At 39.6% G+C, this 26148-nt stretch overlaps 1 long non-coding RNA gene across 1 annotated transcript in view; it reads left to right on the forward strand.

Annotated features, from left to right (window-relative positions):
* Positions 1–917: 917 nt before the first annotated feature.
* LOC146768562 (uncharacterized) overlaps positions 918–26148 on the forward strand; it is a 132222-nt gene continuing 106991 nt past the window's right edge. The window contains exon 1 of the long non-coding RNA XR_014954257.1: positions 918–11531. This is a non-coding gene — a long non-coding RNA (uncharacterized LOC146768562). The remainder of the gene's footprint in view (positions 11532–26148) is intronic.

Raw genomic sequence — 26148 nt, forward strand, 5'->3', positions numbered from 1 at the left:
TAATTGTATTCCATTAGAATGGATAGGTGCCTGGAAACAAAGCTGAACAAATGTATACATACCAAAAAAAGACTATCTTTATGGAAAAGATATTTCTCAGTTTAGGCAACACTCCCTTCAGCAAGAACAGCTGAACACATATACATAAGAGAGCATTCTATGAAACACACAAAATTAAAAACTATAATTTGATATTTTTGATACCCACTAGAAAATATTAAGACATTCTCAGCATTGAGTTTGGGAAGTGTAGAGTGTTGATTAATTTTTGAGGAGTTTTAGGTATTAATTTCCCCTTCCTCCAAAGCATGAACTGAATCTGATGGCGTTCAATGTGCATAAAAAAGCAGGATGCATGATGTTTCATTTTGGGATGTGAAAAAATGGAAGCAATCTTAAAATAGTCATCTGTGGCATGGTCCTGGCTATTTGAATAGCCATAAGTTAAAAACAGGTGAGGATAAAGCTGGGATCCATGTGTGAGCAGGCCAAGGGGCAGCTCAACAGGAGTATTTTCCTGGATGTGTGCTTGGTGATGCCAAGCTCAAGGCTTACACTCTAGGAGTAACCACTGCTCTGTGCAATAATTTACAGTTTATTGCAGCTATCAGCTGCCTCTCAGTGTCTGGCCAACCTGCTGGGAGCTTTCATACTGGCAGGGAACAAGGCTGTGATGGAATGCTCCTTTTGAAATGTAAGCACCTCACACTGCAGCCCCAAACAAAGGTCGTGTGTCCTCAGACATGAAAAGAGGTAAGTTGTTAAATACCATAGAATTATAGAATGGTTTGGATTGGAAGGAAATTAAGGTTTATCTAATTCCAATCCCCCTGCCATGGGAAGGACCTTCCACCAGGTTGCTCAGGGCTCCATCCAGCCTGGTCTTGAGCATTTCCAAGGATGGCGTGTCCAGAGCTTCTCTGGACAACCTTTTCCAGTGCCTCAGTACTGTCACAGTCAAGGATTTCTTCTTAATATCTAGACAAAATCTCACCTCTTTCAATTTAAAGCAATTCATCCTGTCTTTTACTCCATACCCTTGTAAAAAGTCCATCTCCTGCTCTCTTGTAGCCCCCCTCCAGGCCCTGGGAGGCTGCTATAAGGTGTGCACAAACACATGCCCATGGTGTGAGACGTGCAGTGGGGAGCACTCAGGATGGCTGGGGGTGACACTCGGAGGTTACATTCCTGCAAAAAGGGATTTGCCATGGGGATCATCACTGGGGGTCCCAGCTTTGCAGGGCAGCTGGAGAAGCAGTGGTGGGATGGCAACAGATTCCCCTGGGGATGGTTCTGGTGTCACTTTACTTGAGGGAAACGAGTCACAATGTTCATTTTAATGCCTTGTATATGCTCAATATTGTGCTGCAGTAGGAGCTTAAAACCACAGCTGTCTGCCTGCTGCTTTTTTTTGTGTGCACACGGAGTGTCTGAGCTATTTAACTTGTGGAAGCTGTGGCACAACAGCCTGAACAACTTGGTGATGCTTTTGGGGCTGTTGGAGGGATGTGCCTGGGCTTAGATGCACTCTCCCCTGCAGCACACAAATACAGAGTCATGTGCAGAAACCTGTGGGACTCAGATTCAGTCAAAGAAAGAAACTGAGAGTTTCTAGCCAGGCAGAGGCCTGGGAAAGTGCTGGGAAAGAATATAAATAATTCTTTATCTCTCTTGTTTTTCACATTGTTTATAGTTAAGTTCTATCACAGTGTGTCAAGCACTCTGCACCAATGCTGTGGGTTGTTTTCACTTCAGCACCAATGGATTTGGTCCCTGTGGAGCTCTGTATAAAAGAGCAGTGTATTTTGAATAAATCTGAGTTTTACTCTCACAGCCTTCTGAGTCAGAGTTCTCTTCATTCCCGTCCTGCCTCGACAACAATAGAAACCTATCGCTGTTTTCCAGGCAGTGCTTCTTCAGTACTCTGAATTTTTGTAAATAGTTTAAAATTTGGATGTGAGGGAGCAGAATACTTGAAAACATTGGTTACATTTCCTTTGAGAGGGGTATTTGTGTCTGCACTGAGTAAAGGCACGGCGGCCTCAATAAAAAGTGTGGCATTTCCTCTCATGATTATACAGCATATTTCTTCCTCAGGGGCTTTTCTGCTTATGCTTGAAAAATCATTTTACCTACCACTGCCACAGGTTACCTTGGGATCAAAAGGAAATGCACAACTGAAGCACAGCTTGCTGAACATCAGTCTCTTTTCATGTAATTACAGTTTTGTTGTCACTGGATGGTAGAACTAGAGAGGATTAATTCAGTCAAGTCACCTTTTTCCTAGGTGGACCAGAGAAAAAAGGAAAAAAATTCCAAAGCTCAGTCTTCTGGCAGCAGGAAGCCAGCAGAATTTAGGTTGAACTGAGTTGCAAATGCCGTTGATAAGCAAATTTTTGTAACAGACACAGAAACTTAACATATTGTAAAATGTTTCAAAGATATCAACTATGGCTTGGTATCCTCCTAAAATATTCCTTTTCTATTTTTCATGAGATATCCATTGCCACCTTCACAGATGTATGCTGGGGGATTTTTTTTTTGTTTGTTTGTTTGTTTTCTTGTTTTTTTTTTTTTTTTGTTTTTTTTTTTTGTTTTTTTGTTTTTTTTTTTTTTTTTTTTTGTATTTTTGGCCAGGAGCTGCAGACAAGCAGGGAAGTGTGGGGATGATGCAGAGCCCTGTGCTCCAGGAGAACAGACAGGGTCAGGGAGGTAATGGCCTTGATACTTCTGCTTAAAAATGATGGCAAGAGGAACAATTCAAGAAGGAAAAAATAAGAGTGAGGTCAAGTGTGGGGTATTTTATGCAGAATTCCAAATGGCTTGCATGTTGTTTGTTTTTCCCTCAAATATTTATGACCTTCCACCCAGGTTTTGTTTTATAGGTATGGCTAAGGAATTGCTCTGCTTCCAAGCAAAATGAACTGCTGGATTAATTCAGTGTTTCCAGTATCTACCCTGGGACTGGTCCCTCACCAAAAAGACTAAATTACACATATTCAAAGCAAAGAGGTAGCAAATGTTTCAAACACTGGAACAAGTTTATGTGGAAATGTCTGCAAATAAGATATACAGCCCCAGTATTTGGATTGGTTCACAAATTAGTTACAAAGAAGGGGGGGGGAAGGGATGAATATCATCACATAATTTATTTGCAAAATAAATAAATAAATGAAATAAATAGTTTGACTGGCTCTGTTTTTTAACATAAAAGCTCAATGGAAATGAAAAAGGACTCTGTAGTTCTCATTACTGAATTACATTTTTTTTGAGACTGTCTGCAAAAGGAAGAATTGAATACTTAGATGTTGTTTGACCAGAAGCTGATGAATGCACTCTTTAGAATGTAAATATGCTTTTTCCAACAACCAGAAATATGTAAAATGTGAATAGACCTTATTTGCAAACTGATTAGACTCCTTCTTGGTCTCATAGGGTGTGAGGAAATGCAATTAAACTCATATAGTAATTGGGTTTCCCCCCCCTGTATATCCCTTATAGCTCATATAAGGCCTATTTCATAGTTATACCTTTTGAAACTACAAAGTCGAGAGAGAAATCATATTTGCTCATTAAGTAGTGGATGATGATCTGAAAGACCACACAGGCAGCAATAAAAAGTCCCCTAGGTCTACAAGAAATATGCAGTCAGTCAAGTTTTTCAGCTCCCCAGGAAAGTAAGCATTTAAAAAATATTTTCCTTTATATATTAAAAAACAAACCAAAAAAAAAAAAAAAAGAAACTTTTAATCACAAATATAATCTGGAATAAAGATCAACTACAGACTAAATATCATGGAAAGATATGGCCATTTAATAACTCTCTAGCACTCATTGATTGTGAGCATTAGCCAGAGGTATATAAACACTTATAAATATTGTATGCATAAGCTGAGCTGCACTTCCATTGGTGATTAATAGGTCTGTTGTTGGGAATCTGTGGCATCTCTTTTGCATGGAGAAAGCAATGAGAAACACACAGACAGACCTTAGTGATACACAGCATAAAATTGAAATCCTGAAATACCTGCATGCAGCAGTCTGAATTAAATGTACAGATACAGCCCTAGCATTCCCTGCTGTAGTTAGTAGGAAAGTGTCAAAGCTCTTAGGTTGAAAACACAGTTTAGTTTGCTCTTATCTTTTTGAATGATCCCTAATGTTTTCTGTGGTTTTTTTCCTATTTTTATTTATTTTTATATATTAATGTGATAAAAAAAGTAGAACAAAATCTACACACATCTGAAGGGAAGAAGGCTTCCACAAGCAGGGCTTCCGGACTGTGTAAGAAATTTATTTGCTATTTGTTACTCTGCATTTATTTTTATTTTGGGAAATAGGTGTCCAGGGTTTTTTAATTGCCTTAATTTTCTGTTTGCATATCTGTAATTTTGTGGAAGAAATGATAAATGCTCTGCAGCAGCTTATTCAGAGATAGTATTTGCTCTTGCAGCTTCATCTGAGAGTAATTGTTAATGTGGGTGGAATTTTTTTAATTAGGGAATTAACCCCTTCATAACTTCCCCAAGGAAGTTTTTGGAAGGAAAACATATCTAATTATTAGTTTCTCCATTTAGATCATTAGAGAATAATGAAGTGCTTGATTAAACCATAATTTTACATTCATCCCCAGTTTTGGAATTCTTTTTAAAGTATGAAGAAAAAATCCATTCTTCTATCCTGAAATTTCTCCTGCTGATTCTCGGGCAAGGAGAAACTTTTTCAGCCTTCATATAGCTTGGCTGTAAAAACTTCATATTTTTGCATTAACCACCACAGCAGGCTGTCGATAAGGGGTCTTTCTTTGCTTTGTCTTGGTACCTTTAAAACACAGGAACATTTGAACTCAAAACACTCTCCAAGCTTGGCTAAAGATCTAAATTCAACCTCAAAGCACCAGGTAATTCAATGTCCAGTTTAAAGTCCTGTCCTTAAGCTATTGTACCTACAAATTGAAAGGGTCACCAAACCACCAGGAGGCTGTTCAGAGCTACAGTAGGTGCCACAAGCCCTCAATGCAAACAGTAGGTAAAAGTCTGATGTTAGACACAGAGAGAGGTTCAAACTTTCCTCTGAATTTCCTTACTTTTTGTGCATCCGAGGTCAGAACCTTAATGCTATCTGAATATATCGTGTTTTGTGATTTAATAAAGCAATGTTAGAGGCTAAAGGTCTAACTACTGAGCGAGTTATTTTTAAAATGTCCTTCAACACTGTGGGACTCTTGTGAATAAAATAACTTTTTTCATATGAGTTAAGTCATCAGGGAGAGCACTGGTCAGGGAATGATAAAACTTATGATAGCAGCTGCTCACCCAATTTAATTTTGCTGGTGTTCACAACTGGGGAGCTTCCTACACAGCTGTATGTAAATTAAACTTTTGAACTACTATGTTTGTGTGACTTGGCAGCTGGGTCTTTCTAGAGCCTTCAAAAGGCAATGCTCCCTGCTTTTCCTTTTCCCTTTCCAGAGCTACCATTAAAAATCATATCAATTAATAGTTTCCCTTAATTTACCACAGGATTTAAACCACACCTCAATATTAATGTCATCCAGGTAAGTTCTCAAAGTCCCAGGGGCTGTAACAGGGGCATGGAAATCTGCAGGAATCTCCAGGAGAGGAAATATCTCCTGAGTCAGTGCATCATTATTTGTGAGACTGTAAGCCCATTTATTCTAGTTCTGTCCTACACTGGAAATTGAATTTCCAGTTTCAGGTGTCCCCTCCTGTAACAAGACCGACCGCATGCTCTTTGTCTCCATTTTCTATTGCACTGTTGGACTTTATCGCACAAGGTATTGCAAGCCTCCCCTATTCCTTTTGATTTGGTTGGAGGAGCAAGCTCTAAGAGCTGCTGCTATCTGTGGGATACCTGCAGCTATCAGCACTCATCTCCTGGCTCCATGGCTTGTCCCCCTGCAGGGCTCCCTGATCCCAGCTGGTACCTGCTGACCTGGGTCCTCTGGGGCCACCCTGCACCTCACTAGTGCTGAACAGAGGCCAGAATCTCCATCTGCAGCTCCTGTTTTGTGAGAACCCCGGGCTTGGTCTGGGGTCTTGTGTGGTGGAAAAGTCTCTCCTCCAACCCGTGCTTCCAAAGAAAAACTGCACAGGCTCTTGTTGTTCAGTCTCAAGGCAGTTTATTGTGAGTTATCTAAAAGATTTTCTCCTCGGGCTGCTGTGGTTTGCTCAGAGCTCAGGCAGAGGCACACACACACCCTGACATCCTCTCTGACCCCGACTGCTTCTTCTCTCCCCACCCAGGGCTGCTGCTATCTTTTATATGATATATTACGTATTACATGTTTATAGTTTTCCCCCAATACCTACTACCTATATTACCAAGTGCTTTTCTACTCTAAACCAATCTGTGAGTGCCAACATCACCAAGAACATGGAGGCAAGGAAGAAAACAGGATCAGCCCACTTTCCTCCATCTTAGAACTTCTGACCCCCATGGACAAAGTAAAAACACCCCTGTACAAGTGTTAAAACCCCCCTGTACAATACTAAAAATTTTTCCCTTCTGTTTTGTAACTACTTTTACTATCCTATCTAACCCTTTGTGACTGCTTGTTCCACCTCCAAAGTTGGTAACTCATTCCATGGCTCAAACTCAAAATCACAGCTGTTTGCAGCTGCTTGCCAGGGTCTAAAATGCTTCTGACCAAGGCCTGGAACCTCTAAAAATGTCTGAGAAACATTTTGAGTTCCAGCACTGTTTAACACCTTACTTCTGCATTTGGATGGGATTTTCCAGGTATCTAAGGATAAGAGGGAAAGGGACAAGTGTTATTTTTCAGCTCATGCTGCACTGGAAGCTGCTCAGAGCCCTGCCCATTAAACTGTGGCACATGATCCGTGATTCCTCTCCCAGACACAACAAGTGGGAGTTTTCCCTATCCAATTTGAGACACATAAAAATGAAGCACCTCATCAAAGGTAAATGTTTAAACTCTGTCTGTAGTCAATAGAGATAAAATGAAGATCAATGGCTCCAGAGAGCAATTAGTGTTACTACCTTAGATAACTATCTTAGAATGACATAAAAATGATGAATCCTCTCAAAGTACTTCCCTTACTGGAGAGTGAACCTAAGTAACTAGCTAAGGCCAGGTACTCATTTTAGGATGCTAAAAATTGAATTACATGAACTCCACTCCTGGGTTTAATGAAAATAGAGGCTGGCAAGTGACTCTTTATTTGTAGAATCTTGTACAGAATTGGAAATGAGAAGTATTGTGTAGGACAATTATTTTTGTCTTTTTCAAGCTGTGTCTGCTTTGCTCCAGGACATCCCTGCCGCCATGAAGGATTCAATTTGTTGACCTTGCAAAACACGCTGTTCCATGTCTCTCTTTTTGGAATGTGAGCATCTCTGTTACTCGAGTTTGATTTTTTGATCAGAATATGATTATAATACTGGTAATATTTTTTCTGTAAGTACCTCTGGCTTTCAAACAGGATTTGGCAGCTAATACTCCTTTTAAAATTGAACTGAAAGAAAAGAAATAACCACTGGCCTGTATGTACTGCAGGTTTAAACCCAGCTCTATAGATTTTTGTCAAAGGTGAAGTATTTGTGCCTCTATTAATTTTTTTTTTTTTTAAGTTAGCATGACTTTTATAACTCATACATTGCAACTGGGAAAAATCATGTTCCTGTTTTAGGGAAGTAGACTATTTGCCAAGCCCATTTTGACAAAGATGTTAAATTGTTTATGGTTGTTTCAGCTCATCTGAGCTTTATGTAATAATAAAATTTTACACACGTGGACAAAGTTCCACTCACTGTCTCTGCTTAAATATAGGATGTGAATGGTCTCAGGATTTGACCTCATCATTTTAGGAGAACTGTGACACTTCCTTGCTTGAACACATTTGCAGGAAACTTATCTATATATTTCCAGGCTTATGGGACTTGAGATTTACTATTTTGTGAGAATATTGTGTAGAGCTCTTTGTGCCAAGTTTCTGAATTCTTACTTTGAGTCATTCACATCTTTCTGTTTCTGTCATTTTTACATTCTCTGTAGTGGCTTAGGAATCCAATATTCCCCAGCATCAGCCTCAAGTAAAAAAAGCCTGGTTCAAGATACTAACATTTTTCTTTATTTCTTTCTGGTCGTTGTTATTGTTTTAAATTACATGTTAATCCCAAGGTTCTAGTAATCAGTTTCTCTGGGTGTTTTCTCCCAGTTGTAATCACCATCTGCTCTCTTATCATAAGCTCAATTACCATGATTGCTAACTGCAATTGCAAGATTAGCTCCTTAACCTTAAATCAGTAACAAATTCCTCTGGATTTTCATCTTTTGTTTGTTTAAAACTTCTCCCTGAACCATTTCACTTTTATGAGTAGCAACATCCTTCCCAAATTAGCCTCATTTGCCTGAGTTAACTGATAACTATTACCACAATTTTTCTTCTAGATGTTGGTTTTTTTTCACTGAGGTACTCCAGTTGCATGTGACTATAGCCAGCCAAACCCTTTCAATACCTATTAGACTGAGTTTAGCTGAAAAAATCCTAAAGGGATTAATTCAACTAGAGAATGACTACCCACAAAACAAAAACAAAAGCAAAAACAAAAACAAACAAAACCAAAAAACAACAAAACAAAAACAAAAACCCCACCACCAAAACAAAACAAAAAAAAAAAACACCAAAAACCCCCCAAAAAACCAACCAAACAAAAAATAACAAAAAACCCAAAAAAACAAACCAACAAACAACAGAAAAAAAACCCCAAAAAACAAAACCTACAAATTGTCAAGCATTTATTTACTTAATTCATATGCATCGTATTCCAGAAATTCTTCAATAGTATTTATATTTGAAACATTTGTATTGCTTCTTACTTGTTTCCTATACATCCGTTTTGCCCATGGAAGTGACAGTATATTCTCTGTCAAGCTTGAAGTAAAATATCTTAGCATCTGCTTGGAAAAAAGCTACCTCAAGGTACAGCAATTCTTTCAAGAGTAAACACAACTTTTCTATTTTCTGTAGTTTATTTATTATCCTTGTTGCTTATACAATTTTAATATAGACTGAAAAATTTCTGCAATAATTCAGAATATCAAACAGGTTGCCAAGTTCCTGCATCACAATCCCTCCTTCAGCTTTGACATCCAGTTGCTACCTTCTATGTCTCTTCCTTCCTCCCTCCCTGCCTCTCAAAGTGTGTCCCAGGGAGCAGCATCCAGGGCTAGAGCTCCTCCAGAAGGGTCAGGCAGCAGAGCTGCTTGGTTTAGGGGCCTGGCACAAAGCATTGAATAAGGTAATTTAGTGCTTGGTACATTCAATGGAAGAGGTAGGAACATAAGAGGATGCACAGCTGGCTCTGCTGGTAGTCTGTGAGAGCAGGGCAAATTTCCTGTCTTGGAGTTCTACTCAGATCTGATAGGAAAGTCAATACCTAAACTCCTTGAAGGATGAAATGAATGGAGAATAAATACTGCAGTGTCTGATGCAAGCAAACCATTCAATATGGTGTGTGCATTGCTAGGAGTTGTATTTGTGTAATTATTTTGCTAAAGTCTCCCAGAAGGGGAATGAAATCCATAAAGTCTCCAAAAGGATGCATTGGAATAAAAAGAAAACAAGTGGCTGCTTTTTCTCACCTCTCATGCAGAGGTGTGAGTGGTACAGGTCTTTCTGGGACTGGGGATAGCTGAGGAAGAAGACAACCAGCTCAGAGACTGAACAGGAAACCATGGGAACATTTCAATCACACACTCTGATAAACCATGTCCACATTTCAATCACACACTGATAAACCATGGGAACATTTCAACCACACGCTCTGATAAAGCATGGGAACATTTCAGTCACACAGACTGATAAACCATGGCCACATTTCAATCACACACTGATAAACCATGGGAACATTTCAACCACACACACTGATAAACCATGGGAACATTTCAATCACATACGCTGATAAACCATGGGAACTTTTCAATCACACTCTGATAAACCATGGCCACATTTCAATCACACACTCTGATAAACCATGAGAACATTTCAATCACACACGCTGATAAACCATGAGAACATTTCAATCACACACTCTGATAAACCATCTCCACATTTCAATCACACTCTGATAAACCATGGCCACATTTCAATCAAACACTCTGATAAACCATGGCCACATTTCAACCACACACTCTGATAAACCATGGCCACATTTCAATCACACACTCTGATAAACCATGGCCACATTTCAATCACACACTCTGATAAACCATGGGAACATTTCAATCACACTGATAAACCATGGCCACATTTCGACCACACACTCTGATAAACCATGGGAACATTTCAATCACACACTGATAAACCATGGCCACATTTCAGTAACACACTCTGCTATTGCACCCTGAGGGAGGAATGGCAGTGTGTACATGTTGTCAAGGCCCTGGGGGCACTGATAAGCCTTAGTGACCCCAAGAGCCTCACCTGAGGCCTCCATCCACACCTTGTATTGAAACCAGCTCTGGGCTCTTGCTCCCTGTTTGAGCTTTGTGGAAGGAATGTTCCTCTGCAGTGTTTGTGCTGGTGTAGTTTCCTGCTCTTGATCTCAGTCTCTGGACTGACCTCCTGCCTTGGCTTTGTCTACCATTAAGGCCCAGCTTTGTAATTATTAGACCTGATCCTAGTGCTGGCCTGTGGGCTGGTTTCCTGCCTGGTACCAAACGTGCATTATTGCCAGGAGATTGCCTTATGATCTAGACTTTTGTCTGAATTTGGCTGCTGCTGGACCTTCTCTTGCTGAATGCCAGTGAGGACTCTGCTCTTCTTGCCATGGGACCCCGTTGGTGGCCAAGCCTGATGTTGCTCCAGCCTGCTGCATGGAATTCCTGCAAGGCTTCCCAGCAGCCTTACTGTGGGTGAGCCCATGGTGTGCTGCCAGAGGAGCAACGAGAGGCTGAGGAAGGGGATGCTGCTCTTCCTCTCAGATTACTTCATCTAGTGAGAGTACCCGGGCTGTCCTATAGATTTTTCATGTATTTTCTTTCAGCAAAATAAGATTTAATTTACTTTGTTTTTTATTTTTTTAATTTTTAATTTACTTTCAGAAAGACCTTGCTGCTCACTTTGTGAACTGAGCCCTACACCTCTTTGAGCACAGAAGTAAAGAGCTGGGGATAAGCATGTTCTGCTCTGTTCTGTTCTGAAGTGCTGCTACAAAAGCCCCAGCACCAGGTGAGGCACGTGGGGTTGCTGTGTGCTGCTCTCCACCACATGTGTGGCTGGATTTGAAAGTGGTGCTTGGACTGTGGAGCTTCAGCTGCAGCTTGTCAGGGGAGCTGTGCCAAGGTTAAGCTGCCTCTCCACCTGATTATGGGTTAATTGGTACATAAGAGAGCAACCCCCAGCCAGCTGGAGGCACAAGATGTACGTGGAAATGGGATGAGAGGCTTCTAAAACAGGAGGTGGAGAAAGTGCACCGCATTCAAAATCCATTAGCAGGAGCTTCAACCAACCTCAAGCAGTCATTGCTAATGCAGCTAAAGGAAGGTAAAAGTGCTGAGCTTAATGGTTTTGCTGATAGGTCTGTACTTTTGGAAGTAGTATGCTGCATTTACTTAAATGCCTCCATGCATATTTGCAAATATAGTGTCTATTGATGCTTCTCAAAGGTATTTGAAATAATTTGTGTGTCTGTGTGCCCTAGTGTTATTCAGTGAGCGTTGCTTTAGCTGCCAGATACTAAAAGCCCTTCAGAATAAGACTTAAGAGTGACTAAAAGGATACTAAAGGCAAGTATTCATAAATTAAACAAGCTTTCTACATGGCTCAATAACAGGACTAATATTCCAGTGGGTGCACACCCATATATGACTGCAAAGACTTGGTGGGCTTGGCTTGGAAAGATCTTTGTGTGGATGGTGTGTGTCACCTGAGCTGAGCTGATTGAAGCTGTGGTGCAGGTATTGCTCCACCTCCTTCAGCCCACTGAGGTTTCTGTCCTGTGCTTCAGGGAACAGAGCAGTAAATGAAGCTTTTTGCCTGAGAGGTAGCAAACAGAAATCCTATATGGAAAGTAAAGGTGAAAGTGAGCTTGTACACTGCATCACATTTTCAACTTCCAGAACAAAGATCCATAGGATTAGCCTTACAGTTGAGGAGGGAGAGGAAAACCATACTCAGCTGCTGGCTATTCCTACATCTTGTTCTAACTGTGCATATAATTAGAAATTAAGAACTTAATTCAGGAATATTTTATTTTTTTCCTCATAAAATGGTCAGAAGCAGAGTGCAATTTTCTTGATTTCTTTTTTTTTCCCCAAGACTTTTACACAGCTCAGTATCCTTTTTTATTTATATTGTGTGGAGTAGTGTAGCACAGTTTCCTTGTCATTCAGCTTTTGAACTGCTTTTTTCCTTTTCAGGATAAAGTATTTATATCACCTGTAGACTACAAAACAAAAAACAAGTGCAGGTTTTTTTTTGTTATTATTTTTTTAATATACTTTTCTGATGCACATGTTGCTTGAGAAGTTTGTGGTCTCATATTCTTAAGAGACATGCTCACCTGTGTCCCTAAGTGGAGAAGTTCCATTAGGGAGGAAATAGGATAAACTCTAATGGGCCTCAAAATGATTGCTCTAAATCCTTGGTTACTTTTGGTATTGAGCACATGGCATCGACTAGAGTTAGTAATCTTATTTCCTTGATTTTACTTTTGTAGGTCTTTCACGAAGATAGAGAGCAGAGGCAGTTTTTGTGAGATGTTGTTGTGTTCTTGTATTTCATAGCCATGTCCATGACCACGTGGTGGCTGCCTAGTCTCTCCCAGAGGGCAAAGACATGAAACATGGCACATTTTAGAAAGTGTTTGTGTAGGGGGGATGGATTTTGATGGCTGCTGCAAGAGTGGAATATTTGTTGTTGCTGTGGAAATGTGCTGCTGGGGTTTAGTGTGGCATGCTTCCATCAGGTAAAAGTAGTTTGTATGCTTGGAATAAGAGTTTAGCAAAGCTGGAGAGGCAGAAGTGTAAATTTGGAGGATAAATGCAGAACCTAAGGGGTGGTGACATCTATTAAATAATATTTGTCATTTTTCCTAGGTCAGGACAGTGTGATGAGCAGGGCTTCTATGCATGATTTTTCTAATGAAGAAACATGCAACATGTTTCACAAAAGCCATATGGCTTACTTTGAATCTTAAAATCTTAAATATCTAAATATCATAAGTGTCTAACTTATCAAAAAGAACACTTATTGTGGGAGGATTTTTTTTGTTTCTTTCTCTTGGTGGGTTGTTTTTTTTGGTGTTTTTTTTTTTGGTCCATTTTGGTGGATGACTAATAAAGCTATTACTACTCTTCAGTCTTATGTCTCAACACCATTATGGCCACAGCACTACTTTAAAACTTATTCCTTTTGTGTCATGCCAGCTTCACACTGGAGGGGCTGTTGTGCCAGAGCCTGGATTAAATCCACAACCAGTGCACAAAGCATTGTCTGAACCACTCAAACTAGTCACAAAAACTGGAATTATGAGCATCCATGATGCTTAATTAAATCTGCTTCAAGGAAACTGTGAGTTTAAAAAGAGTAATTTGATCCTTTCCTAATTAATGTAAATGCCCGCGTGTCAAGGCTGTGGAGCATGGATGTTCTTTCTGTAAGGCAGGCAATGGCCTTTAACATCAAACTTGCTATTTTGGTATGAATATTGGAAGTGGCAATCTTAAAATTTACTTTCAGATGACATTTATGAGCTAAACTCAATCATTTATATTTGTGGAAAGCTGACATTGAAAGAACTTGTCTTTAAACTACACTGGATACTTGGGAGACTTTTTAACATTAGGATACCTCTATTTATAGGATAGATTTAGATGGGAAGCCTGGCAAGCTGCCCCAACAATACAAATCACTGGAACTTTTTGGCCTTGTTGTGCCTGTCTTATCACTTTAACATCATATCCACAAGGTATTGACTGCAATGGGAGCCCTGCTTATTCATAAACATTTAGCTAAATTGGAGGAGAAAGGTTTATTTTTTTATTGAATAAAAACATAGAAAGTTACAGTTTGATTTATGTGTAATTATGCATGCAGCCAGATCTTGGTATGAACTAGGGAAAAATCTTTTGTTTGAACTTTCTGGAGCTTCTATTCAAACTTTTAATTAACTTTTTCTCTGTAATTCTCAATATGTTTCTATTGTAATTCTCAATATGTTTTGATAGCAATCAGGGAACAAAAGGTAAGGCTTATTGTGGCTAATTTAACACCTGTAAATTCCTGCAGATGAGCAAGTGAGGAATGCAGAGCCTTTTGGGAAGGAGATGGGAAAAGGTAAGCCTTGGGTTATAAAAGAAATAGTTCAAATGCTATTTAAATTAATTCATCAGTTAGCTGTATTTTTCATCTGTGCAATAGTAAATATATTGGTCCTAATGCTTTTATGCAGATAAATATAAAATATAGAACTATTCAAAATTAATTAAATCAATGTTTTAAAAGTGAGACTGCTCTGTGGCCAAAAGGTCAGGCCAGGATTATTTCTGCACCTTTTTCATTTTCTTCACTTCTTGCTTTGTTTGGGGGATGGGAGGGCTCTTTAAAATCTTTTTTTATGTCTCTGAAATATTTATGGCCTTAAAAGAATCAGATATTGAAGACCAGTTCAGTAAGGAACTGCAGCTGATGGATAATCTTAAATTTATGTACAGTGTCAGCGTCTTATTGAATACTCACTGTCTTGTTCTGCACAATGTGGTGTATGAATATCAGGTTAGTCGACCAAAATTAAATTATGTACACTCTTGTGCAGAAGCCAGCCTTTGTACTATGTAGGCTGAAATTTTTGTTCTAATGGATTGTGCCTTGAAACTGATTTAAGAATACTCTGAACAAAACTTAGATAATTTCATTTTAAATCTATAAAATCTCCAGAGAAAAAAACTTGGAGTTTTATTACTATTATGTACAGGATACTTTTGCCATGAAGTGTAGACCCTAGAAGGTTTCAAAAGGCTTCATAAGGATTAACTTTTGGCTCAGAAGCAGTTAAGTAATGCTGCAAAACCCCAAAAGGTTCAATGACCCAGATTTCTGCATTGAAGGAATTTCTTGAGACTTTATTTTCTGCATGTGTAGGGTGAAGAAGCTAAGCATCAAGAGATGAAAGAGTAAAATGAAGCAGCTGGGAACAGAGTGCAGGACTTATCATTTGTTTGTTTGTTGCTTTTGTTTGTTTGTTTTAAAACTAAATGTCACTTTTCCTTATGGAAGATGGTGAGTCATTAATTCATGCTCCTGCTGTCTCAGAGCAAAAAGGCAGTGGCTGATGTTGAGCTGAGGTGTGAACTATAGCAGTTACTGGTGGTGAATTCCAGTGGGATCATATTTTTATAATCCTGAGTTTGGGAAAAGAGAAACACAGACCCAGAACCATAACAACTGAGGTGCTAGAACAGAGAGAATTCTTGAGTGACCTAAGTGTTTCTGATGTGCAACTGCCTCCCAAGTGTAAAACTATGGGTTCTGGTGTTGGGAATGCAGCTGTGTTGCTTTGAGATGACTCCTAAACTGCAAGAAGGTTTTTGATGCCTTTCTATGCCTTTATTGTAGTGTTATTTAAAAAAAATAAATTTAAATATGAGTCATTACATTTATTTGGATGATACTGGTGCTTTCTGAAGGCTGACATTTACTACTTTTTCTGCTTTCTTTTTTTCTTTTGTCTTATTCACATGTGTACTTTGAAAAGAGAAGATAAATCAACCGACTTCTGAAATCAGGTTATATTGCCTTAAAACATGTTTGAAGTATCCTCTTGGTATTCCCTCTTTAAAGTACTTTCATGTAATAATACTCTAAGTTCCTGGCTTTAGCTCTGTGTCTTCAGCTGGTTTGCTTTGTCCTGAGCGTGCCATGGGTAGATGAGCTCCTCATGTGTGTTAGGCTGGGCTTTTGCAGCGGGCACATTTATGGGCATATTTATGGCAGAACCACTCTCCTCTGCACACATCTGTGCTACCAGCTGGCACTCTCCAGCTGGCATCTGTGTCAGCCACCGTGGCACTGGCATGGTGACACGTGTATCTATTGTAAATGCAGGCGAGCCCAATGGGAAGAAATGACCATGTCTGACTCAATTCAGAAGGCTGAATGATTTCTTTATTATAACTATGCTAAAATACATTAATATACTATGTAAAAGGAGGATACTCAAACTACATACTACTTTCTATGGCTCTATCTCTGACTCTAACACAACTCATGACCCTCTCTGAGCCCAGCCCCAGGTGGATTGGATTGGCCTTCAGGCTCAAACAATCCTCACCAGAATCCAACCAAGCACTCACCCCAGGTAAACAATTCTCCAAACACATTCCACATAGGAAAAACAAGGAGCAGAAATAGAAATTGTTTTCTCTTTCATTTCTCTCTGTGCACCTCGATGAAAAATCCTGAGAGGGAGACAAATATGCTTGCTGCAGGTATCAATCACCCTGGCACTAGCATGGTGGCATGAATATACCCCAAAATGCTCTGTCTCACCTGTTTCTTCCACAGTGAATAACAATGCAGATAATTAACTTGGCCTCTCTGCAATGTGATGTCCATCATGTCCAGCTGCTCAGTTTTAAACTATGATTATAAAATGGTCCTACAGTCCCTGGTCAGCTTTTTATTTTTAAGGGTTTGAAGCATTTATACTGTTTTTTTGAATTTTTTTAGCAAATTGCTCCTTCTTTTTGCTTTATATTTTTGTATCTTTATATCTCCTTATGGAGATGACATGTGTATCAATCACCCTTGCACTGGCATGGTGCTCAGGGTCTGCCAGCCTGACCCTAGGGCTGCATAAATGTAATTATTGCATAGAGCTTCCACACCAGTCATGGTGAGGACAGGAGTTCAGCTCCTCTCATGCTCTTTTTGGACCACTGATAATGCTGAGGCAAAGCAAACAAACTAAATTCTGAGCAGTGTTTTCAAAATAGATGTTCTTTCACATTTAAGTGTTAAAAAATCATGTGGCTGGAGGTGCTTTTGTAGAGTGCCAAAAAGCACTTGGATTTTTTTTTTTTATCAAAAGCTTCTCCTAAGTCTTTGTGCATGCTGAATGACATTTTAAAAAGTCAAGCACAAAATGGCATTCATCAAAATGCTTTTTGGTTAACAAAAACAAAGTTTTATTCCTTATTATTTTCATCACTCCTATAGCTATTTTTTTTTAACAGTCAAGCTGTTTTCAGAATTCCTTCCCTGAAAAAGAACATGGTGTGTCTGAAGGCAGTGTGGGGTGGAAAATTTTCTATTGACACAGGCATTACTCTTCAAGATTATTCTGACACTTTTACTGCTTGTTAAATATGGGAAGGGTAGGAGAAAACAGAGAGTTTGGGGCGTACACTTGTGTGTGTTTGTATGCAACAAATCTATGTGTGACTAAAGTTAACTTTTTATGAGATTCCAGAAATTTCAGCTCGTATTTTGAACAAAGGTTTGGGAAGGTTCATAATTCTTTTGAATTGCTCATCTAAATCATTCACCTAAACTTTTTTAATTAACAAGAAGTGGGCTCTGCAGTGTCTAAATCAGAAGACTGAGTCTTGTTTCTGCCAGTCATTTTGCGTGTGATCTGAGAATGCAGTGTATTTTAATTTTTATCTTGCTGTAATACCACCTTGATTCCCTGGAACTATGCTGACTAATCTTGGTAAGAGAAAAATATTTGATGTCGGTGAGGGCAGGAACAATTGGTACAAGAATGCTCTGGCAGAAACACCAAAATAATTCTGAGTAAGATGAGATAAGCTCCTTTTAATATACTTTTCCACATTAAAAGGAAAAAAAGTCATAGATAAATACAATTCTTATGCAAATGATGTATGCTGTAGAACTTGTTTTTTCTGTGCTTTGACTTCTGTTCACTGTGATATTTTATTTTTTTTTCAAAGTCAGATTGAACTGTTTTTCAAAAGACAAACCTATGCTGTTCTAGTCTGCACAATCTGTATGTTTTAACATCTTCTGTGGCTCATTACCCTGTAGGTTTAACTGGTCTGGAACTGATTGTGATTGTCCAGAAAAAAACCCTGCCTTTTCCCTGTGCCCTGACCTGCTGCAGAAGCAGCTGGTGCTCCAAAGAGGTGAAGGTTCTTTTTGGGAAGGACATGCACAGGAGGTAGCCCTGGGGCTGTTAGTGCCAGAAAAGAGATTTCCACCCAGCCAGTGACTACTGTTGTTAACTGTGCTGTGTGTGAGAACAGTGCCTTTCTCGTTCCAACCAAAATGCTAAAGTTTGGCTTAATGGTGTCTAAAAAAATAAAATTAAAAATTGCTAATTCGGCTTCTGAGCTCTCGATTGGGCAGCCTGGAGGGAAATGCTTTCCATCCTAACACTGAGCTCCATGTGTTTCAAAGGCAAAGTTGTCACCACCCCTGCTGGACTCGGATGTGCCAGAGATGCTTGCCTGTCCTGCTTGGCCAAGGTGGAGGTGTCTGGCCATGAGTGGCTGCAGGGACAGCATGAGTGCTGGCAGATCCTGGTCTTGCTGGGCCCCCTAGCTGCCCAGGGGAATAATTAGTGCTGCCTAGGGGGTAATTAGTGCTATGATCTTGGCTTGGCAAGGCCATGGATCCCTGGCTATTTGGTCTCCCCACCAATGGCTGGGAAATAACAGCCTAGCAGGTTAAATCCCTTTGCTCAGGTGGGTGTGAAGCTGTTGGTGTGCCTGGCTGAGTGTTACAGGTGATGAAACACTGATTGCTGAAAAGAAGCACAATTAACTCTAATTATTCATTGTTTTCGTTGTGTGATGTTTTGAAGGGCAGAATGCAGTTCACGCTGCTTCTCATTCTTTGATCCCACTTATGCCCTAGGTCAGTTGTAGTAAATATACTCTCCTGAACCACAAGAATCCCTCATTTGCAGCTATTTTATTTCAGAGGGTCCTAAACTCCGTTTTCAGTACTTGGGCATCTGCCACTTTCTGCTTTTGCATCTAAAATATATAGCCTTACTGCAAATTACTCAGCAGTCCCAATGTGCTCATACTCATTAATTAGTGCCATAAAAACCTTGAGATTTATTTAGTAAGTCTGGATATGCAGAATATTTTACTTTCATTTAAAACGGTATTGTGTCAAGGCCTTTCTGAAATTAAATGTGTCTACAACTTAGTAGCTATGGGCTTTAGACCTGTGTTTAAAATAACTTTGTCAAGGCATATTGGAGTTTTTATTCCTGTATTAAACCACTTTTTATTGTGTCGTTAAATGCAAAGGCAGTATTCACACTTCCAAATATTTTAAAGATGTAGCCAGGCTTTAACCAAAAATGGCATAGTGGCATCACTCACTTCAGTGAGGCCTTGCTTCACGTGGATGCTGCTGTTTCACCTTTTCATTGTGTGGATATGTCTGCTGGGATGTGCATTACATCTTGGTTAATGTGTTTTCTGTGGGTAGAGACCCTATCAGACAGTCAGCCCTTAATGGAAGGCTTGCCAGATGGTGTTGCAGCAGAGACACTGCTGGCCTGCTTTCTGGGCTGGGGAATTGCAAACTGGGAGAGCAGGAGTCTCCTCACAGGGCTGCCACTGTGCCATTCTCACCTGATCTTCAATGTTCTTGAGCAAATCACTTAACTCCTCTAAGTTACTGTGCAAATTGTTGTGAAAACAGGTAATGGGTTGCTTGAAATATCTGCCCTTTGAAAAAAACACTGATACCTGCAGCTGGAAGCTTCTGGCAATATGCTGTATACTGCTTTTCTCTGTGATTCAAGTGCCATTTGCATCAAAAACAATACTTTTGACCGTTGCTTTTTCCACTAGGTGTAGCTCATTGAGAATAATCCTCGGCGTGTTCCCTAGCAGTGCGTAGAAATCCTTTGCTTGCTAAGAGTAATGTGACTGTTTTGCTTGAGTGCCTTTGAATTGCTTTGGCAGAAGTACAACTTCATATTTTAAAAATATTTATTCCACATTGTCCTATTCATGTACTTTAGAATAGTTCTTCAGGGACTTCTTCTGAAGAATGAGTGCTACACTGATGAGTAGTAGTCAAAATTCTGTGCTAGTGCAATCTCTTGCATCAGCCAAGGCTGCTGACAAGCATAATATTTCTACAACAGGCATTTGACCTTTAAAATTTGGTCTTGGATGGCTTAGCTGCTTCACATTCTTCCCAAAATTGCTCTGGCACTTTAATGGGGATGATCCTGATGTTCAGGCTTCGTGGTGAAGCCTGTTTGAAACCAGGAGGCAAAATGTTGTCTACAACTAAAGATTGGACTCCAGGCTCCTCTCTGGGTTTGTCCATCATTTTGCTGTGCATTTTTCTTGGATCTTTTTGGGTAGGAGGATGGCAAAAAAAATACCAATGTAGTGATGCTTTTAGCAGGCTTGTCATCTAGATTGATTGTTGGACCCAAGATTGGTCAGGAATTTTTACCTGTTTGGGTTTATTTTGTTGGAAAGCCAACTCGGGTTTTAAAACATAAAAAATCATTCTTCCAAACTGTTCTGAGATCATAATAGCATTTATTTTGGAGCTGAAGCTAAGTAATGATTTTTTTTTTTTACTTTTATATTTTGCTTTTTTTTCCCCCATACCTCAAATTGTGGAAAAATGCAGTGAAATTTACAATACTTTTTTCACATAAAAGTAAATCCAAAGTATTTTAATGCTGTCATATTTCCACTTTATCCATATAAAATACATTCCTTTGAAATGTTTTGGCTTTTAACAAAATGATGTTTTTATGATAGAACTGTTTCCTCAGGTTTCTGCTTATTCTAGGGGTAGCCTTGTGGGATTCCCATTGCAAGAGTGACTGATTTGAACACATGCTGCCCTAAACACTGTATTTCAGCTCAGCAGTTCTCTTTGTGTTATAAGAGTCTAAAAAAGTCTGTCATAAGAGGGAGTATTTCCTAAACAAGGAAAAAAAAATCCCACAGCCAACTACCAGATGTCTACCTTGTTTCTCAAGTTTCTAAAACAGAAATCAAGGGCTCTTCAAAACTTGGATCCTGAAGGAGAGCCAATTTCAAAGGCTTCCTTTGGAGATTACTGGATTACTTATAGCAGACTGAAGATATCACATCTGGAGGTAAACCTTGAAGAAATTCAAGACCATATGTTTGACAAATGCTTTTAGTGTAAATGAGCAAAGTAAGTATCTGAGAAAAATTGGTGGAAATTTAAAATTTCAAGCCATGAGAAAAAGACACACTTGTGCAAAGAGCAGACTAATACCTGTTGCATGACTGTGTTGGAAACAGTCATGTGGATCATCCTCTGGGCTCTGTGCAGCTTTGATGTTAGTCCTTGATCTGTGTCATTCACACAAGGACAGGAGCATTACAGAGGATCTGTATTGAAGATCTGGGATAAATATGGTACAGAAGGTCAATAAATGCTTCCAGTTTTGTAACTATTGCATGAGTTTGATAATATCTGGGTCCTCTATAGGGCACTACTGCTGGAGCTTACCCTAGGTCGGGGATGGCTCCGTGTGGTGGAAAAATCTCTCCTCCAACCCGTGCTTTCAAAAAAACAAGCTCAGTGTTCTTCTGTTGTCCAGTCTCAAGGCAGTTTATTGCAAGTTATCTAAAAGATTTTCTTCTGGGGCTGCTGTGGTTTGCTCACAGCTCAGGCAGAGGCACACACACACCCTGACATCCTCTCTGACCCCAACTGCTTCTTCTCTCCCCACCCAGGGCTGCTGCTGTCTTTTATATGGGACATTACATGTTACATGGTTACAGATTTTCCCCAATGCCTATTACCTATATTAAATGGTGCTTTTCTATCTTTTATATGGTACATTACGTGTTACATGGTTACAGTTTTTCCCAATGCCTATTACCTATATTAAATGGTGCTTTTCTATCTTTTATATGGTACATTACATGTTCCATGTTTACAGTTTTTCCCAATGCCTATTACCTATATTAAATGGTGCTTTTCTATCTTTTATATTGTACATTACGTGTTACATGTTTACAGTTTTTCCCCAATGCCTATTACCTATATTAAATAGTGCCTTTCTACTCTAAACCAATCTGTGAGTGCCAACATCACCAAGAACATGGAGGTAAGGAAGGAGAAAGAGGGAGGACAGGGCAGGCCCAAATCCATCTTAAAACCTCTGACCCCCATGTAGAAAACCAAACCCCCCCTGTACAGCACTCAAAAATTCTTCCCTCTACTTTGTGGCTACTTCTACTCTAATATCTAAACTTTTGTGACTTCTTATCCTTCCTGCAAGGTTGGTAAATTGTTCCATGGTTCAAACCCAAAATCACAGCTGTTTCCAGCTGCCTGCCAGGGTCTCAAATGCTTCTGACCAAGGCCTGGAACCTCTAAAAATGTCTGAGGGACATTTTGAGTTCCAACACACTATTCCTGGTGGCTCTTAAGGACAGCAGCTCTGATGCAGGTGGCACTTGAGGAGCAAGAGGCAATCACCTGACACAGACCTATTGCCCAGGTCTTCTTGGTGTTTAGAGCTCTGTCCACGTGGCTGCATAGCTTGTACCAGTGCTGTGAACATGTGCAAGGAAATGTTCTACCAGGCTCACTGAAAACAAAAAATTGAATCAGGGTTCAGATTCAAACAGGTAGTTTTGGGAGTTCCCAATAAGTGCCCATGCTCAGGGAGAAGAGGAGAGGTATGCTATGTGAGCTGCATGCCAATCAAAACAGCTGGAATTTTTAACAGCTAATAAGAGCAGCTATCTATTCAGGCAGAAGGTATAAGCAAATAGCAATTCATGGAGATGATTTCATAGATAATTTCTGAATAACAAACTTTATCTGAAAATCATGAGCTGTTCCTGCTCCGTTCTGGCAGGAGGTGGGGAGGCATTCAATGGCTTAGATTATTTATGACTTATTCATACAGCTCAGAATGCACTTCTAATATGTATGCTTGGCATCTTTTATAGATGAGGGCCTTCCTTCTGCAGGGCTGTGTATTGAGGATCTTTCAAAGCTGCTAAATTTAATTTAGGAAATGGGTGTATATCTGTGACTTTCTTTGTCTGTTCAGTCTCTGTTAAAGGGTGCTTCCTTCCTTTTTAAAAATGCATTGATTTAATTTTTTCACATAATTGGACAAAATCCAAAATCTAGAAAAAATAAATTTTGAAGAAAGTCAGGCCTTGATAAACAGCTGATTAGAGTTGTTCTCCAATACTGTCCTGGCAGCAGTGGGTTCTGCTTAGACCTTTGATTTTTGTTTGAGGAATAAATTAATGATTACTGTTACTGTGCATACTACTGTGCTGCAGGTACTGTGAAAAAGATGGGACAAGCCACAAAAGTGAAGAACTGGTAGCTTTAGTGTTGGCAATAACCTTTTCCATCCTGCAGTCACCCAAGCAGTCTCTGGTAATCAGGTGCAAGTTTATGTACTGGACCAGAAAAGGGGTTGGATACAAAAGTTGAGGGGATAGATAGTAAGATAGTTTTGTGTATACATGCAGCCCTGTTTTTTAGTTATACTTGTTCATCCAGGCAATGTTTTGGTTTGGGTTTGCCAGATGCATCTTTTATGTCTACTGCTGGTAATTGAAATGCTGGTTTTGCAGATCATTCAATTGCCTGCTTTGCTTTTGTGCACTCCAGTCTTTGAGCATGTTGTAGTGTAACTTCATGGTGTAATTTTTCTTAAAAAGTCTGTTCAGCTGATTAAGCTTTAGCTTAATGAGCCCAGATGGATCTGGAATACTAAAATTAGAATCTTTGGGTCTTTGTTCATGTAGGATCACTGTATTTTTTGAGGGTATCTCTATCTATCAGCAAAGTTGTTCAGTTTCCTCCTCTTAGCCTCTGTGTTCCCAGTGTTTGCCATGTTAAATGTTGCTGACAGGAGCTATCAACAGCTCTCGTTTGTACACTGATATGGCATTCACCCTCTTAGCTCATCCTGAGTATGTGTGCCTCACACCTTTACAGGTCAGTCCCAAGTCTGCTTGGAGGATCTATAGATGAGTATATGCATAATTGTTGCCCTGATTCTTAAGATTTTCTAAATCCTTCTGAGTTTACATTCTTGTAGAGAATTTTCTCACACAACTTTCTGTAAGCAATCTCTTGTTTTGCATTCCTTCATAGAGGCAGAGAAATTCGATGTACTGGTATTTTGTCCAGTGTTGTTGGAGAGGTGGCACATTCACCCTCCCATCCACTGTCACCTTTGGAAAAGTATAAATGCTGGAGTCAGAAAATAAACTTCCTTTTTTTCACCTTTGCAATTGCAGTGGCTCACGTCGTGCTTTCACGTGTCCTGTAGTGACACATCATAAACCTGTTGATTTAAGAGCAGAAATGCCTCCTCCAACAGATATCTTCCCTTCAGCTGTGTGTTTGTGATACTCACTACTTAATGGGTTTTCTTTCATGCAGACATATGGCTTTACATTTTTGTGAAATCTTGCCATTTTCTCTTTAAAACTTCTCCTTCTGCTTATCATCATTCAGAATGATGGTATGTCATGGTAATTCATGCATTTAATATGAGGAAAGATTTTGGAGCCACATTTAACTTTAAGATTTTTTTTAAATTTCAACTTTCACGCATTTTCAGTTTCCTAGATGAGGGGATTGCTTGTAACTGTCCTTTTGATGATCAGTTTTCTAAGAGATGATTTTGTAATTGAGGGCACAGAATATTGTGGCTGAGATCTACTGCAATGTCAGGAGGAGGATGCTTTATGGGTGTTGGGACCAGAGTATTTCATTTCCCCAGTACTGGATGTGCAGACTGTAGTGAGAACACTCAAACAGTGTCCCCTCATCTCCCCTGACTAAACCAGCTGCCCTGTTCTGTGCCAAGTGATTGCAGAGCACCAATCTATGTGCTCATCCAGAAAAAAAAAGGAAGAGCTGAGGAAAAGACAAGCATTTCAGTGTTAACAAAGCCACCTCTGGTAGGGTTTGGCTCCTTAAGCAGCTTTCTAGCTGCCACAGTTCTAATAAGGAATCCAACAATAAGGTGACAATATAAACAAGTGGCTCTTGGTGGAGCCTGCAGGAGCTGCACACCCACTATTATTTCAGCTCACCAGTGGAGGGTTGGAAAAAAATCACAGCTTTTAGTTAGGGTAAACTTCTTACCCAGACCTCTCAAATCCTAAATATTGATACATTTACTGCGGCATGGGGTGCTATCATGGTTTGAAAAAAATTTAGAGAAGAAGAAATCCCAATAAGAGATGCGAATGGGAGGACTTAGGAAAATGTAGGAGGAAACAGAACAGAATTAGAATGAAGGAAGAAAATTGGTGACAGTTTTTACCAAGGACATGGCTAATAGAGAGGGACAGGATTATCAGTTACTTCAGACAAAATCTGGGTTTTTATTCTGTAACCAGAGCCTTTTCAGTCTTGGTCTGGGTGCATTTGAGGGAGACCCACCAAAGATGTTCCTTAGTTCATGATTCTCACTTTCCATATCAGCCTGAACAGGAGGTGCTGGTTTGTAGCTACAGCACAGGGAAATCAATCAATGAGAAAAAACAGAGGCTGTCATGAACTGCCAGGACAAATCTACCCGGGGAGAGGTGAGCATCTTCTGTTGTTGGCATAGCAGTTTTAGCAGTTTTAAGTGCCAAAAATGGATAGGTAAATGTGCAGCTGATGTTGTGAGCCACATCTAACCAAATTAATCTTATTTCTGTGGGGAAATAAATTTGCCTGGATTTCTTTCTTTACAATGAAATATTTAAACTAGCTGCTGTTTTCTGCATTTCTGTATGTTATGGCTTTTCAGAAATTTTGCTCTCAGCCTATCCATCAGCTTATGATAAACTCATACCCAGCAGTGTATTTCTATCAATAAGGTTAAAACAGCAATGAAAATCTAAATGTTTTGATGCTTGCTTGTGAAATAGCACATTTTTCTTGGTATTAAGCAGCTTTTTTCACAGCAAACAACTATATCCCTTCTACATATGATGACGCAAAAGGAATATTTTTCTGCTTAAATCTCTTATCAGCATGTGCATACGTGGACTGAATAAAGGCAGGAATTTGCATGTCAAGTTACTGCTGTGCAGCTGTTGCCCTTTTCATGATGCACATGATAATTTTAAAAACACGAGTTCTGCAAGCACATCAAAGTTCTCTTCCAGAAAATGGTCACTCTTCT

This window comes from Lonchura striata, chromosome 1 (genome assembly GCF_050655825.1).
Source record: "Lonchura striata isolate lonStrDom1 chromosome 1, ASM5065582v1, whole genome shotgun sequence".
Classification (NCBI taxonomy): Eukaryota; Metazoa; Chordata; class Aves; order Passeriformes; family Estrildidae; genus Lonchura; species Lonchura striata.